This window comes from Lepidochelys kempii, chromosome 9, assembly GCF_965140265.1.
Source record: "Lepidochelys kempii isolate rLepKem1 chromosome 9, rLepKem1.hap2, whole genome shotgun sequence".
NCBI classification, from domain to species: Eukaryota; Metazoa; Chordata; order Testudines; family Cheloniidae; genus Lepidochelys; species Lepidochelys kempii.
Window position 1 is genome coordinate 31,244,698 of NC_133264.1, and position 15,307 is coordinate 31,260,004.

The 15,307-nt window shown below is 40.7% G+C and overlaps 1 long non-coding RNA gene across 1 annotated transcript; it reads right to left on the minus strand.

Moving 5' to 3' along the window:
• Nucleotides 1-212: 212 nt before the first annotated feature.
• LOC140916888 (uncharacterized) lies at nucleotides 213-11,064 on the minus strand. The gene is made up of 3 exons (XR_012160681.1): nucleotides 10,960-11,064; nucleotides 10,777-10,831; nucleotides 213-276 (listed from the first exon to the last, which is right to left on the minus strand). It is a non-coding gene; the product is annotated as an uncharacterized lncRNA (long non-coding RNA).
• Between the last annotated feature and the right edge of the window lie 4,243 nt (nucleotides 11,065-15,307).

The following is a 15,307-nucleotide window of genomic DNA, read 5'->3' on the forward strand; positions in this document are numbered from 1 at the left end:
ATATTCCCCAGCAAAAGTTAACTAACAGTCAGTGGACCAAGATTCTGATCTCAATTATACTGATATAAATTTGGCATCAGCCTACCAAGGTCAGAATCTGGCTTTAGATTTACAAACAGGAAAAGGCAGAGAAACGTTTAAAAATGTAGAAAAGCTGTACAATGGTGAAAAATTACTTCATTTTCAACTTTAAAGCCAGGAGAACCCAAAGATAAGAAGACTTCGAGGCTGTTCAGAAAAATGCCTGCCCTGATCATAATGGTTGTATTTCTTATTCTGAAAAAAGAAAAGAAAATACTGATCAGAAGCTACCAAGGAAATCGAGGTCAAAAACATCAGGGCAGTTCAATTTCGTATAAATTTTTCCTAAAAGTACATTCATTCAACCAAAGTCCTTTATAAATGAAATACAGACAAGAAACACCTTCCCCACCATTGAAATGTAGCCACCTCTGGGGCTGAAGGCAGCAATTTAGCAGACAGCTAGCTAGCTAGCGAATCTCCTGACTTCATACTCAGCAGAATGAAGGGAAGAGAAATTTTGTCAAGGACACCACTGGTTTTCAGGTCTTATGTAAGACTCACACATAAGTAAACTGTATGGAACTGAATTTATCTTCCTTAGAAGGATGTAAAACTAAGTTAAGCCTGGTGGGATTCAAATCTGTGATACCAGCAAATGTAGGCATAACAAACTCAATGTGTTTAAATCACTAATTCATCCCCTTTAGCTATGTGAAAATCAAGCATTGAAATAAATCCACTATACATGTAAAGATTTGAATGTCTAAAAAGAAGTTGATTGTTTTTCGTTATCTAAGCATAAAAAGATCTTCTGAATGATATTCTCAAGGCATAAAAATATTCATCAATGGCAAAATTAAGTTTGATAAAACTTTTTTTTTTGCAAAAGGTCTCTTTTTGGTCATGCACAAGCAATGCAGATTTTCAATGCAAATTTTTTCAGGAAATTACAAACATCTGAAAAGATGGGCTCTGAATGAAAGTGACTTTTCCACCATAATTATAGCAGAATGGCAATTCTACCATCACCATAAGCGTATTCTACCGCAATGCTGTAATTACAAAGCCAGACTCAAAACACTTGAAAAAACAGTCAGAAGATAGAACAGGCATGTAAAATTAATGCCTCAAGAACAGAGCAAGCAGCATCTTAGAGAAAGGCTATAGTCATGGTGATGTATCCTCCTGGATGTTTCATAAGTTATTGTCAGGAGTGAGTGAACCCTCCCCCTCCCACATCTCTAGAGCATGAGTAATTCCATATTTGAGGTCAGGAGGCCCACAAAAAGCAGTGGCTTTTCCCCATGGAGTCTGCTGTCTAACTGTCCAGACCTCCATGATGCTAAATGCCCTCCACCCCCGTTAAGAGTTTGGAAGGGTAGGAAGGTTTGGCATTTTGAAAGGGGAGGGATGGTCCAATGCTTAGAGCACTAGCCTAGGACTTAGGAAACCAGGTTCAATTTTCTTCTCCTCCACAGACTGTGTGTGTGACCTTGGACAAACCATTAGTGTCTCAGTTCTCCCATCTGTAAAATGGGGATAATATCACTGTCCTAACTTACATAGGTGTTGTGAGGACCAATACATTAAAGATTGTGAAACAGATACTACAGTGATAAGGGCCATTAAAGTACCCAGGACAGACAGGACCTGTTCCTGCAAAATCTAAGAGGAAATAATTAAGGCCTGATCAAAAATCCACTGAAGTCAGTGGCAGTATTTTCAATGAATTCTTTGGCCTTTGGAGTGATCCCTTAATGAACACTCTCTTACCAGAAGGGTAATGGAATTTTCTTGTCATAGTTACTAGTGTCCTAGGAACAGGGCCGGCTCTAGGCACCAGCAAAACAAGCAGGTGCTTGGGGTGGCACATTTCTAGGGGCGGCATTCTGGCGCCGGCCAAGCTGCCCCTAGAAATGTGCCCCTGCCACCCCAGTCACCTCCGCCTGCTCCCCTGAGTGCGCCGCCTCAGCTCCTCTTCTCCCCCCTCCCTCCCAAGCTTGCCACGCACGAAACAGCTGTTTCACGTGGCAAGCCTAGGAGGGAGGGAAGGACGGAGGGAGGAGAAGCCGAGCGGCAGCGCGCTGGGGCAGGCTGCGGCGGTGGAGCAGAAGTGAGCTGGGGTGGGGAGCGGTTCCTCTACTCCCCCCCGTTACTTCCTGAGCCCACCCCCTCACTCACCTCCGCTCCGCCTGCTCCCCTGAACGCGCTGCCTCTCCCTTGCCTGAGAGGGAGGGGGAGGAAGCTGAGCAGCAGCATGTTCAGGGAAGCAGGCGGAGCGGAGGTGAGCTAGGGCAGGGAGTTGCAAGGAGGGAGCTGCAAGAAGCAATGCGGGGTGGGGGAAATGCGGCACGCTTGGGGGAGGAGGCGGGGCCAGGGATTTGGGGAAGGGATTGGGAAGAGGCGGAGTTGGGGTGGAGCCGGGGGCTGGGGGGCATGAAAAAAAGCGGGGGTGGCCAAAAATTTTTTTGCTTGGGGCTGCAAAAATCCTAGAGCCGGCCCTGCCTAGGAAAAACCTAGTGCCATCACTACTATGTAATGTAAACTCAGCCTTATTTTTATTTATTCCCTTTCAACTTTTACAACACAATATAAGAAGAGTAAAGAAAAAGGCCAAATGAAGTGTGTCTGTAAATATTTCTCCACTCTCTTCCATTTTTATTTTCCTCTGCATCAATTTCAAAGATGCACCAATAGAGCCAAATTGCATTTTTTATTGACAACTCAAGATTCCTGCACTAATAGGTTTCTAAATCACCTGCTCTTTTAGAAGGCTCTTTCTGGTGTTCACTGTGTACATCGTAGCTTCATTTGAGATGGAGGCTAATTAAAAATAGTTCTACACACACACACACACAAGGAGTCAGACTTTATTAAACTACTGGAGCAGCGCAGTCTTTGTGCAGCACTGTCCTCATTACTAAAGGATAATAAATGTCACAACATATTATAAACAACAGTCGTTGTTAAGGGAAAAAGGTAAGTGATCCAGTCTGAGATTTCTTTACGTGCACTTTACGTGCACTTGTGCTGGCTTTTAAAGAGGAACTTGCATTTTAAAAAACAAAAAAAAAATTTTCACAAAATTCCGAATACTGCCTTTAAATATATTATAGAGAGAGAGCAAAGAATAAGCTGTTGCTTCAAGTTTTCTGGGTGGGAAAGCCACAGTCATCTGGGATATGAAACGAAGAGAAGGAAAGAAAAGTAGGGAACCAGACACATGTGAGACAGAAAGTGGGGATGGGATAAGAGGAAATAGAAGGGAGCAGGAGACATAGGTGACAGGAGTTGCACCATATCATTTTTAAAAATTGTAAGCCCAACTGCCACTGCATTTCAGTATTCTCATTCACAACCATCACTCTATTGATTAACGAGGTTGACAGTGACCTCACTGTCTGGAATTGCAGCTACTCACTGGAATTGCAGCTTCATAACAGTTACAAGTCCATAATTTTTATCCCCTCTGAGCAACTATTGTTTTTATGAGAAACACTGTGACACCCTTTCCCATCATCGTACCTGCTGCTCATATAGTGCTGTGCTCGCAGTCACCATCCATCCTAGCACATAAGGACTCCTGAAGAGTTGGAGTGGCTGCCTTACAGCCATGAGGTCACCTCCATACCACCACCAAGAGGCCTCTGGTGATCCAGGAAGATTTACAATGCACAAATCATTAGAGACCCAGCACAGAAATCAGAGCCTCTGGCTCTCCAGAGCTCTCTCTTTGTTTATTTTTCATGAAGGAGGAGGAGATTTGATTTAGATATTTCCACACAATGTAATTTAGAAAGAAACGGAGGGATTTTCCAGACATAGCTGGGCACCAAAGGCCAGTTTACTATCAGTCCACAATCACTGACTAAATCTTTCCAGTACTTGCGGATGGCTACAAAGACAAACTGCTTGTTTTGACAAAATTCAATGCATTTTGCTAGAATGACTGTCTCCTGGGAGTACTCATTTTAATAATGCATAAATCTCACTAATGAGAAGTATTCACAAAGTGGAGAAGAGACCCCACCCCCTAGGAAACAAGAAAAGATGAAGCACAATTAGACAGGAAGGGAAGCATGACTATCGTGCCAAAGAGATGTGCCATGCAGTGTTTTGATATATGTCAGAAATGCCAGATTTGATATATGCCAGGCTAAAGGTATGCGCAAATTTTAACTAAGCATGAAGCAGCTGGTATTGAAGAGTGCTGCATGTTTAAAGGCTACAAGCTTGAATCTGGCCACACCAATTGTCATAAATATAAAGGGAAGGGTAAACCCCTTTGAAATCCTTCCTGGCCAGGGGAAAGCTCCTCTCACCTGTAGAGGGTTAAGAAGCTAAAGGTAACCTCGCTGGCACCTGACCAAAATGACCAATGAGGAGACAAGATACTTTCAAAAGCTGGGAGGAGGGAGAGAAACAAAGGGTCTGTCTGTCTGTATATATATATATATATATATATATATATATATATATATATATATATATATATATATATATATATATATATATATATATATATATATATATATATATATATATATATATATATATGCTGGTCTTTGTCGGGGATAGACCAGGAATGGTGTCTTCGAACTTTTAGTAAGTAATCTAGCTAGGTATGTGTTAGATTATGATTTCTTTAAATGGCTGAGAAAAGAACTGTGCTGAATAGAATAACTAATTCTGTCTGTGTATCTTTTTTGTAACTTAAGGTTTTGCCTAGAGGGGTTCTCTAAATGTTTGAATCTAATTACCCTGTAAGGTATCTACCATCCTGATTTTACAGGGGGATTTCTTTATTTCTATTTACTTCTATTTTTATTAAAAGTCTTCTTATAAGAAAACTAAAATGCTTTTTCATTGTTCTCAGATCCAAGGGTTTGGGTCTGTGGTCACCTATGCAAATTGGTGAGGCTTTTTATCCAACATTTCCCAGGAAAGGGGGGGTGCAAGTGTTGGGAGGATTGTTCATTGTTCTTAAGATCCAAGGGTCTGGGTCTGTAGTCACGTAGGCAAATTGGTGAGGCTTTTTACCAAACCTTGTCCAGGAAGTGGGGTGCAAGGTTTTGGGAAGTATTTGGGGGGGAAGGATGCGTCCAAACAGCTCTTCCCCAGTAACCAGTATTAGTTTGGTGGTGTTAGCGGCCAGTCCAAGGACAACGGGGGGGAATATTTTGTACCTTGGGGAAGTTTTGACCTAAGCTGGTAAAGATAAGCTTAGGAGGTTTTTCATGCAGGTCCCCACATCTGTACCCTAGAGTTCAGAGTGGGGGAGGAACCTTGACACCAATGAAGCTCAAAATTCAAAATGACTATTAAAAATGTAGTGTTGTAGCCGTGTTGGTCCCAGCATATCACACACACACACATACACTCAGTGGGTGAGTTAATATCTTTACCTCACCCACCTTGTTAAAAATGTACTCAGAAAAGTGATTACTCTCTGAGACAATTTTCCTCTTAAAGAGAAAGAAAATAGGAGTTACTGAATATGGCAAACAGGCAAACAGCTGAGTCACGAGCCAGAATGGGCAAAATGAGGTTCTGCTGGGGATAAGCCTTCTTGTGAAAGCCAAAGCTATACTAAAGAGAAATAAGGGAAAGGGAGAAGAAATAATACAATTCTGCTTTCTTTTCTCTGAGGAGCAGCCAGAACAAAAGTAGGAATTCTACTATGTCAAACAGCAGCAGAGCTACAGGTAGGATATAAGCAGAATGATTTGACCAGCTCTGGTTGTCAGTGACAGCCTCTCTACTCCTCCTTTACTCCATCTGAATGGGTGTTAAAGGCATAAAACTGGTTTTAGCCCTATTGCGGGAAGTGTGACTGGGACCTGGTGGCATACTGTCTGTAGAGGTATAGGCAGGCTTGCCCTAGCCACATTATTAATGTTGAAGTAGTGTTCACCAGGTGGTAGGTGCTGCACGGACACATAGGGGACACACAGCTGACTTGCCTCAAAGAGCAGCTAAACAGAAAATAAGGATAGGTGGTTAATCCTTAATTAGGGTGCTAATTTAAGATCTGGGTTCAATTCCTTACTCTACTACAGACTTCCTGTGTAACTTTGGGCAAGTAACTCATTTTACTGAGGCCCAGAGAGGCTATGTCACACTGTCTGGAGTGGCTCACAACTGAGTGCACCTTCCTCAGGGCAGACAGACAGAAAACAAGGACAGACACCCCAAACTGGTGGTATGTTCTATAATTAGATTTCAACAAGTCAGTAACAAATGTGAACTTCTGGATCACTATCCCAGTCTTACCATGGGGTTAAAGACAGTCCCCTTAGACTCTCCAGCCTATCTTGCCACCCAGACTTTGTGATAAAAGGTCCTAAACCAAAAATCACACCCTATCAGGTTTCTCCCAGTCCCAAGAGACTAGTCACTAACACCAGATCAACTGGTACTCTGGATCTTACACCAAAGACTACTATAGAATTGGCTGCCAGTGTTAACTAAAGATTTATTTATTAACTATGAAAAAAGAATGAGAATTATTCAGCAGTTAAAGGAAGTAAAATATATGTATAGGTGAATCACTGTTTGTAATTCCAAACGATGGCAGGGATGTAATAAACGGACAGTTCCCCAAAGTGACAGGTTTAGTCTCTCAGGGTACCCAGATTGTTTCTGGGGAATCTCCATTTTGGATCTGGCACACTTCCCTGTAACAGTTCAAACAGTCAGAGATAAAGGATCTTTCTTTGAATTCATATTTATATCTTCTCACAGAACACAAGCTGACAGTCCCTCTACCCATGTAGGAATGACAGGTTTCAGAGTAACAGCTGTGTTAGTCTGTATTCGCAAAAAGAAAAGGTTACTAAGTGAGCTGTAGCTCACGAAAGCTTATGCTCAAATAAATCAGTTAGTCTCTAAGGTGCTACATGTAGGAATGCACTTTGAGTCTCTGACCTCATGTCACCACACATAATGGCCATTTGCTTTGGAATTGGCACCTTTTCTGATAAAGTCCTTCATTAGCATTCCCCAAAGGCTTCTTTTATGTCTGATTAGTTATTTGGCAACAGGGGTATTCACAGCCTAAATATTAGCTATTACATTGTAACAGGAACAGAAAAGTGAAAATACCAAGTAACAATCCACTAGTTTTCATGAAGTTTAACATCTGAATACTTTTACATCTGAATACATTTAACACTTTGATCTGTACTAACACCCAAGTGAATTGGCTTGTGGCCCTGATCTGACCTGGTCTGCCAGCATCACAGGGTACATAGCACTTCCCTTCCTCAGAGGGCTGTTGTGCAGATAAATGCATTAAACGGTGGGAAGTGCTCAGATACTATGCTACGGGGGGGCCACGTAAGTACCTTAGATGGGCAGTGACAATTTCAACATCAGCTTAGGGAAAGTGAAGGAACCATTTGCTGGTAATGGCAGCAATGTTTCCCTTATGTCTGTGAGGCCTAAGAATATTGCCTAAATAGTATGGAAAAGTAAAATGTATCCAGAGAATGCAGGTACAGTTTCAGTTAAGCCAACTGGGGAGGGGGATTTCCATTCTGCCTGGCAACACAGCATCTCCACACCCACAACTGTCCAGCAGAGACATCAACTTGCAAATACAACGTCCGAATCAGAACTAACCCTGACTTGCTGATCACACTGGGGCTGCTTCTACACGGAGCATTTTCTCAATTTTTTCTGTGGCCCTAGCATCAGTGCTGCTCCATAGCTGCTAGCAGCAATGGGAGTGGTAGCACGGATTGGTTACCAGCATTATTTATTATCGTTGCATTTAGCCCTGCTTTGTAGTGGTGAAAAGGACTCCTACCAGCCTATGCCAGTCCCGTGACGGTTGCCAGCACCAACAGACCTGCACCAGTGCTACAGCAGTACTGAGAGAAGTTCCAAAACACATCAGTGGAGACCAGGCCACACAATGGGCATGACATGGTCATTAGTTCCTCCATGAGGTGTCACATACAGCACATGTACCTTCCTTATTGAATAAACATAGAAATTGCCACACTGAATCAGATACATGGTTCTTCTAGTCCAGTATCCCACCGCTGACTGTGGCCAGCACCAGTTGCTTCAGAGGAAAGTGCAAGAAAACTTGCATTGGGCAGATATGGAATAATCTGTCTTTTCTCCCTCCATCCTACACACATAGTCCCATCCTAATCCCTAACAAAGATGATCTTTAACCCTGGAACATGAGATTTAATACCTCTTCCAGAATATGTTAGCATTAACTCTCATAACTCTGGATATTCTTATTATTCATATCAATGTCCAATCCCTTTTTGGATCGCACTAAGTTTTTGGTCTCAGCAACATCCTGTGGCAATGTGTTTCACAGTTTAACACCACATTGTGAAAAAAAGTATTTTCATGTATCTGTTTTGAATTTGCTGTATTAATTTCATGGACGTCCCCTTGTTCTCATGCTATGAAACAGGAAGTTTTGAAGTGCCCAATCTACCTTCTCTAGATCATTTATTATTGTATATATTTATATTTTGATAACCCTGGATGACAGAATGTTTACCACACTTAGCAACTGGCTTTAAAAAACAACAACTTTCCTTTAAAGTTCTCAGAGTAGCAGCCGTGTTAGTCTGTATTTTCCACTGCATGCATCCGATGAAGTGGGCTGTAGCCCACGAAAGCTTATGCTCAAATAAATTTGTTAGGCTCTTAAGATGCCACAAGTACTCCTGTTCTTTAAAGTTCTGATATCAACTAGTGCATCATTTATACATCTTATGGCCATGTGAATCAGACATTACTCAATAATCACATACAAACACAGAGCAGGGAATAGAAACATCTTCCTTCAGTCCTAAAAGACACAGGCCATTGACATTTGAATTAAGGAAGATTTCCTTCAACTACCAATAGAAGATCATCCCATAGCCTCTCATTGAGTTAGTCAGCTGAGGGCAACCCTACTCCCTGCTATATACTGAGCTGTTACAGCACTTATCCCAGCATGAGCATAAACAATCCATTGTAATGTAACAGGCATAATGTATCACAACGGATTGGATATTTAAAGTACATATTTTCCTATTAACGAGTTTTAGTTGCTGCTAGAGTTAAACAGCCAGGAGTTTTGCTACCATTAAGTGAATTACTTTATTATTGAACCTTTTGTATGGATTTTGCCATACATTCCTAAGAAGTGCAAGAAGGAAGGATTACTGTATCTTCTATGAATACTGACAGTACAGGAATAGATATAAGAGACTTATCTATCTATTCTCTTGCATTAAAAGAGAATTAGAGAGTATGGCTAATGACCTAGAAAAAGAACAATGCACTAACGAAAACCCTGGTACACAGTTCTTAGCTAGCCTGTCACTCCCCACACAAGTTCTGCTGGAACTAGACACATCTGAGAATAACACTGGGGTTAGGAAAAAGTTTACACCAACCACCAGAGCATTATTAGTAACCACCAATGAACTCTTAATTGCTGAGGGGCTTTGCTATGGGGGTGGTTCATGTGTGGTCAGTTTAGAGGGGACCCACAAGCATTCTATCTGTAGTGTGGTGCACCCAGGAGGAGGGAATAGTGATTTTGTACGATGTAGGTTTGACATGACATTTATCTCCCTTGTCCTTAATTCATTCCTGATTTTATTGGAGCAATTCTTTGTGCGTTGTCATCGCCAGTCCACTCCACCAGCCTTGCCTGAGAAATGTGCAAAGAAGTGTGGGCATAACTCCTGAGCACTGCTCCCTACCCCTACTTGTTGTATATAAGTGCTGCTCAAAACTCTCATCAGCCACTAAAGAATGCATCACACTGCCAACAGTCGCAGGACTCCAACTCCCCCACAGATCTCTGTGGGCTGCCCAAGGGTGATACACATTTACCCGTCATGCCCTCCAAATGTGTTTGTGCGCATGTGTGTACACAGACCACAATACATTTGCAAAACAAGACTTTGAAAAACACTTCAAGAGGTTTTGCAAAACACAACCAGAGTCTCCTACCCCTCCTAATGAATACATCTCAATTAGTACAAAATATACAAGTACCCCTGAGGCCTGTGCAAAACCTTGTAGGGTCCAGCCACAGGAGATGTCAGCAGATCATGATCTGCAGCTTCATTTGATATCTTGATACACTCTTTTTCCTAGTATCCTCGCTAGTAAAGCGCTTATATGAACCTCATAAATCTGACTGAAAAATACTTTGGGCTGAGATTTTCCATGCTTAATCTCAGATAGTTTCTCTCTTTTTAAGTTTGAGAAAAATTCATTCAGCCACATTTCTATTGTTCAGTCATGGGGAAAGCCACGATTCCTGTCTCTGACAAATCAGAACTGGGCTTTAATAAGCAAAAATGGCTGATGCTGGAAACTCAAAATGTAATTTTTTTTTTATTTTTTTTTTGGAGAAATCAATGAGACAAGTTGTCTGCTGGCATAACTTCTTTGAAGTCAATGGAGCTGCACTAATTTATGCTAGCAAAGAATTTGGTCTGCAGTTCAGCAAAGCTTTTGAACATGAGTAGTCCCACTGAAGTCAACAGATCCCTGGTAATGCTGGAGCCACCCTAACTCATGAAATTTCCTGACTTCCGAGTGCTTGATTTCTCAACCTTAAACATTGCTGTGAATGTCAGGTTTTAGATTATCTTGCAAGATATCATGAGAGAGCAAGCAAAAGTGTTTAAAAGATAAGCCTACACAATCACAATGCAAACATTAGATTCATAGCATTCTGAAATCATCAGCTTATTGATTGAAGTTAACAACCTCATTTCTTCTTTTCCTTCATAAATCCAACTCAAGACCTTTCGAAGTTTTCACTCTAAACAACAAATAAAGAGGGATGAGAATAACACGGTTTAAAATCAGTCTTGTGTTAGAAATGTTATTGCAAAGTATTTGAGCATATCATCAAAAGAATGCTGCATTCCATCATTCACTATTCCTTACCATAAAGTGGGTAATTGGTATCATCAACATTCTCACTTGTCAGTAAAGAATAAGCTTGTGCATTGCAGCTAAAGTATCACCGGTGCTGCTGCTTCCTCAAACTGGTTCATTCCATCCCTAAAAAGAAAGTTAAACCTCCCACCTGTGTTCTGAACCCCCCCCCCCCCCGCTTTCTTTTAAATTATCATTGTACAGAAATATCAAAATCAAATCTCCTCTTTCATGAAAATTAAAGATCTGATTTCCTTGATATTGCATTCTGTAAAAGCAAGTAAGAAACCTACACTCATAGGCTAATAATTATAATTCTGGTCTCTGTGCATCATTCACCTCACTACCCATAAGTATTAACAACATCTTGAGAATATAAGAATGTTAATATAATAATGAGTTTAAAAAAAAAAACAACCCACAGAACATACAGCCTCTTTAGACGTGGAACGTATAGTGGAATCTAATAAGCGACAAAAGCTTTTTTTTCTTCCTTGTCTGAAAGTTTTCTGCATGCTGAGATTTGTGTGTGTGTCTGTCTCTGTGAAAAGCCAGTTCTCTTTATATAATTAGCATTAAACAGCACTTGAGGCAGGAAGAATGTAATCAGCAATAATTACTTAAAAACTACTACCACCTAGGCTAATAGTTGGTGAAGAACAGTTTTGATCTGAAGTAACATACAAAAATCATTTGGGGGAGGAGCAGCTTAAAACTACAGACATTCTGCCTATTTCTTGACTGCATGGATGAATGGTTGGAAAGTTGACAAGTCCTCCCATGCATGACTGAATCTAGTCCTTGATTCAGAAGTAAATGGGGCGTGAAGCTTTGATAACTGATGTCACTAAGTGTGAATGAAAATTGAAACTAGCTTACCTGCACCAGTTATGTTCATGTAAAAAATATATATTTTGACACAGTAATGTGGTGATGACAATGTTAATTGTTCAGCACTGAACTTTTGCAACTTGAAACTACTGTACTATGTGCTTTTTATATTGTATATGGGCTCATACTCTTCCCATTTCCAACCAGAATTATCCCAGATTGTGATCAGCCCCTACACAGCCATACATGGGTGAGCAAGAAGATTCCCCTCCACAGGAGCAATGGCACTTCTCATTCAAGCCCATCTCCTGGAGTGAGCTCAGGAAAGCACATGGACGGCTTACTCTGGTTCACCCATCAGGAACAGGATGAAGGAAGAGCGAGTGGTGAGGGCCACTGAGGAGATGTGGCCATGTTCCCAGCCCCCGCAGCACTGGCCTGTGGAACAGGGCCAGCAGCTGGGAGGGGTAGCATTCTGTGTCATCCTTGTGAAGCACAAATCTCTCCAGTGCTCCATCGGGAGCCCCACATTCAGGGCTTCCAGCTACAGGCTACAAACTAGCCTTCCTTCAGTGTTACCAAGCAGAGATTACAATTTAAAACAGACAAAATAATAAATTAACTTTTCATTTGGAAGATCACATCAGCTGAGTCCTAACTGGTTGATTGTATTCCAGAAATTAGCATGAGTCCCAAAATCCTCTCTGCCCCTTGCCCACCTATGAAAAGCCAAATGCTGTCTTTAAAAAAAAATTAAACAAAAAAGTTGCACTTTTAAAATATTAACTGTCACGAGAAAAAAAATTAAGGGGTTTGAATTTTAAACAGTCTCTGATCCTGCAATGAGTTAAGCACAAGTAACTTTACTCACATGAGTAGTCCCCACTGACTTCAAGATTTGCAATATAGTTCACATCTTGGTCTATATTTTCAAATGCAAACAAACAAAAAGATTTGCAAATACATTATCTTTAAAACAAAACAAAACAGGGCTACCCTGGAAGTACAGATGAAAGACAAAACCACCAGCCCCATCTCATACAGCCAGCCTCTTGTATAGATTGATGTAGATGCAATCTTACTCCTGGAAAACAGCAAGGGGAAGAAATGGTTCGGAAAAGAAAACTGGAGTTCTCAGCCATTAAAAGCAACATGCCAGTGAAACAGCAGAATTATGAGCAGCTTTTTGGCTGAGTTCATGCCCATGATGGAAGACAGGAACAGCTAAGAAAATGTAGGGTTTCAAACCCTGGAAAACACAATAATGAAAAAATAATGAGCAGACTGCATGGCTCAGGGTCATAAAAAACATGACCGTATACATAGGCAGCTTCACCTTTAAATCAGTAGTAACATTTTCTTCTATTTCAGATTAAGATTGCTCATAGCAAGGAATGAGAGACTTTAGTCCTTGTGTATTTGACTTAATTTACTAAGTACACAAGACTTCTGTCACAGGTCAGTGCAACTGCACCTGCGTTTCCCCATCAGTGGGCCAACAAGGACACCCACTCTCAGGCTTCCGGCTCCCTAGCCGGTGCCTTTCTGGGTGGACACACATACACACACAGCCTGCTCCCTTCTGACTAAGGCTGCACACTTCTCTTCCATGTGAGGCAGAACCAAGTATACCTAGAACAAATGTCACCATGACACTCACAGGTCTGTTTTTTGCAGGTGAATACCTGTGAAGTCAAAACTGGTAATTTCACATCATTCTGACGTCAGCATAACTATCTTATGGAAAGAGATTCTGATGCCCTTACTCACATTAAGTAGTACCTTGCTGTGGGAGTAGTTCCATTAATTTCAATGGGACTAACATGTGGAGCAAGATACTATTCAGTGTGTGTGCAAGGGCACTGGAATCTGGCCCCACTGAAGTTACTATGGGCTCAAGCTGAAAACTTTCGATCCAGAACACAATCTGAATTTACCCAATTAGCAGTTCACATCCAAGGTTAATTTATTTATTTACTTTTAAACAAAGGTTCTCAGAGAAAAATTCACCACCACGCCCTCTCCCTCAACCTCTCTCTCTCTTTAAAAATGGATGAAGTCACATGATCCTCTAGTTTACTATGTTGGACTAAAAGAAAAGGAGTACTTGTGGCACCTTAGAGACTAACAAATTTATTTGAGCATAAGCTTTCGTGAGCTACAGCTCACTTCATCGGATGCATCTGCTCAAATTAATTGGTTAGTCTCTAAGGTGCCACAAGTACTCCTTTTCTTTTTGCAAATACAGACTAACACGGCTGCTACTCTGAAACCTATGTTGGACTAGTGCTTTATTTTATCCTCAATATTATCCTTTTGCTTTGGAGTATCCTCTGTGCCAAGGTGGATACTCACAGCATAAAGTCCATTCTGTGTTGCTGTGTAGCAGACTCCGACTTTTCATGGGCAGCAAGTTACCTTTTAAACACAGATCTATCAAAGCCAAGTTTTCCTTCACTAAAATGGCCTTGAAAACACTGTATTTTCCCGTTTCCTGGATGCTGCATAATGTGATGCAAGGTCAGTCACATCACATTATGTCATGTTATGTAGCAGGTCATCAGAACTTCCATGTTCAGAGATACCTGATTTTGTGCCAAATGATCTGGCACATCTCGTATTCTCATCAATTTGAATTACTTGTAGATCATTTCAGAAGACAGAATTATTGGCCACCATTCAGAAAATGCTACGTAGCCAGAAAAGCACTCAGTGGACTCTCTCATTTGTTTATTAATTGCAGAATAGACAGTTTTACGTAAAAATAATATAAATGTCAAATTAATGTATGTGCAATTTTGGCTTACATTTACTATCTTATAGCTACATTCTGCAACCCTTATTCATACCAAATAGTACTGGACTTTGCAAACAGTCTTACTGATTTCTATGGTGTTACTCAGAGTAAGAGACAGCACAGTATGAGTAAGAGACTCATTTATTCAAATCAATACTATATATTTTGGAATCTTTCTACAGCAGACATTTCATCTTTTCAGTATTCCCACACCAAACTATGATAGTTAAATTAATGTAAGTATGGATTATTCTTCACATCTAAACAGATGCTAAAGTATCCTTTTCTGATTACAGCATATCTATTTTATTAAATCCCATTTTAGAATACATTGTATAAGAAAAGAGTAAGTGGTCAGTGCAAAATATACAGCTAGTTAGCAAACTAGCAATTTGTGCAGAACGTAATATTGGGGTTTTCCTGGTTAGGAATTTTTTTTAAGGTATACCCTAATTAAAGAGTAGTAATTTATTTAGTAAACATCTTCTTATCAGTAATTTCTTATCAGTGTGTTATATTTGTATAACAATCTTTGGTCATTGTCTTCTCTGGGCAGGTTAAATAGAGTTTTTTTCAGAACGCTTTATAAAACAGACAAGAATCACCTACGCTACCCTGATTTGGACTTTGAGAATTCAAGTTTTTAGGAGATCCATCAAATGAGCCATCTGACGCACATCACAACCTTTTGCTAATGTCAGATGTGATCAACAAACAGCATTGTTTAAG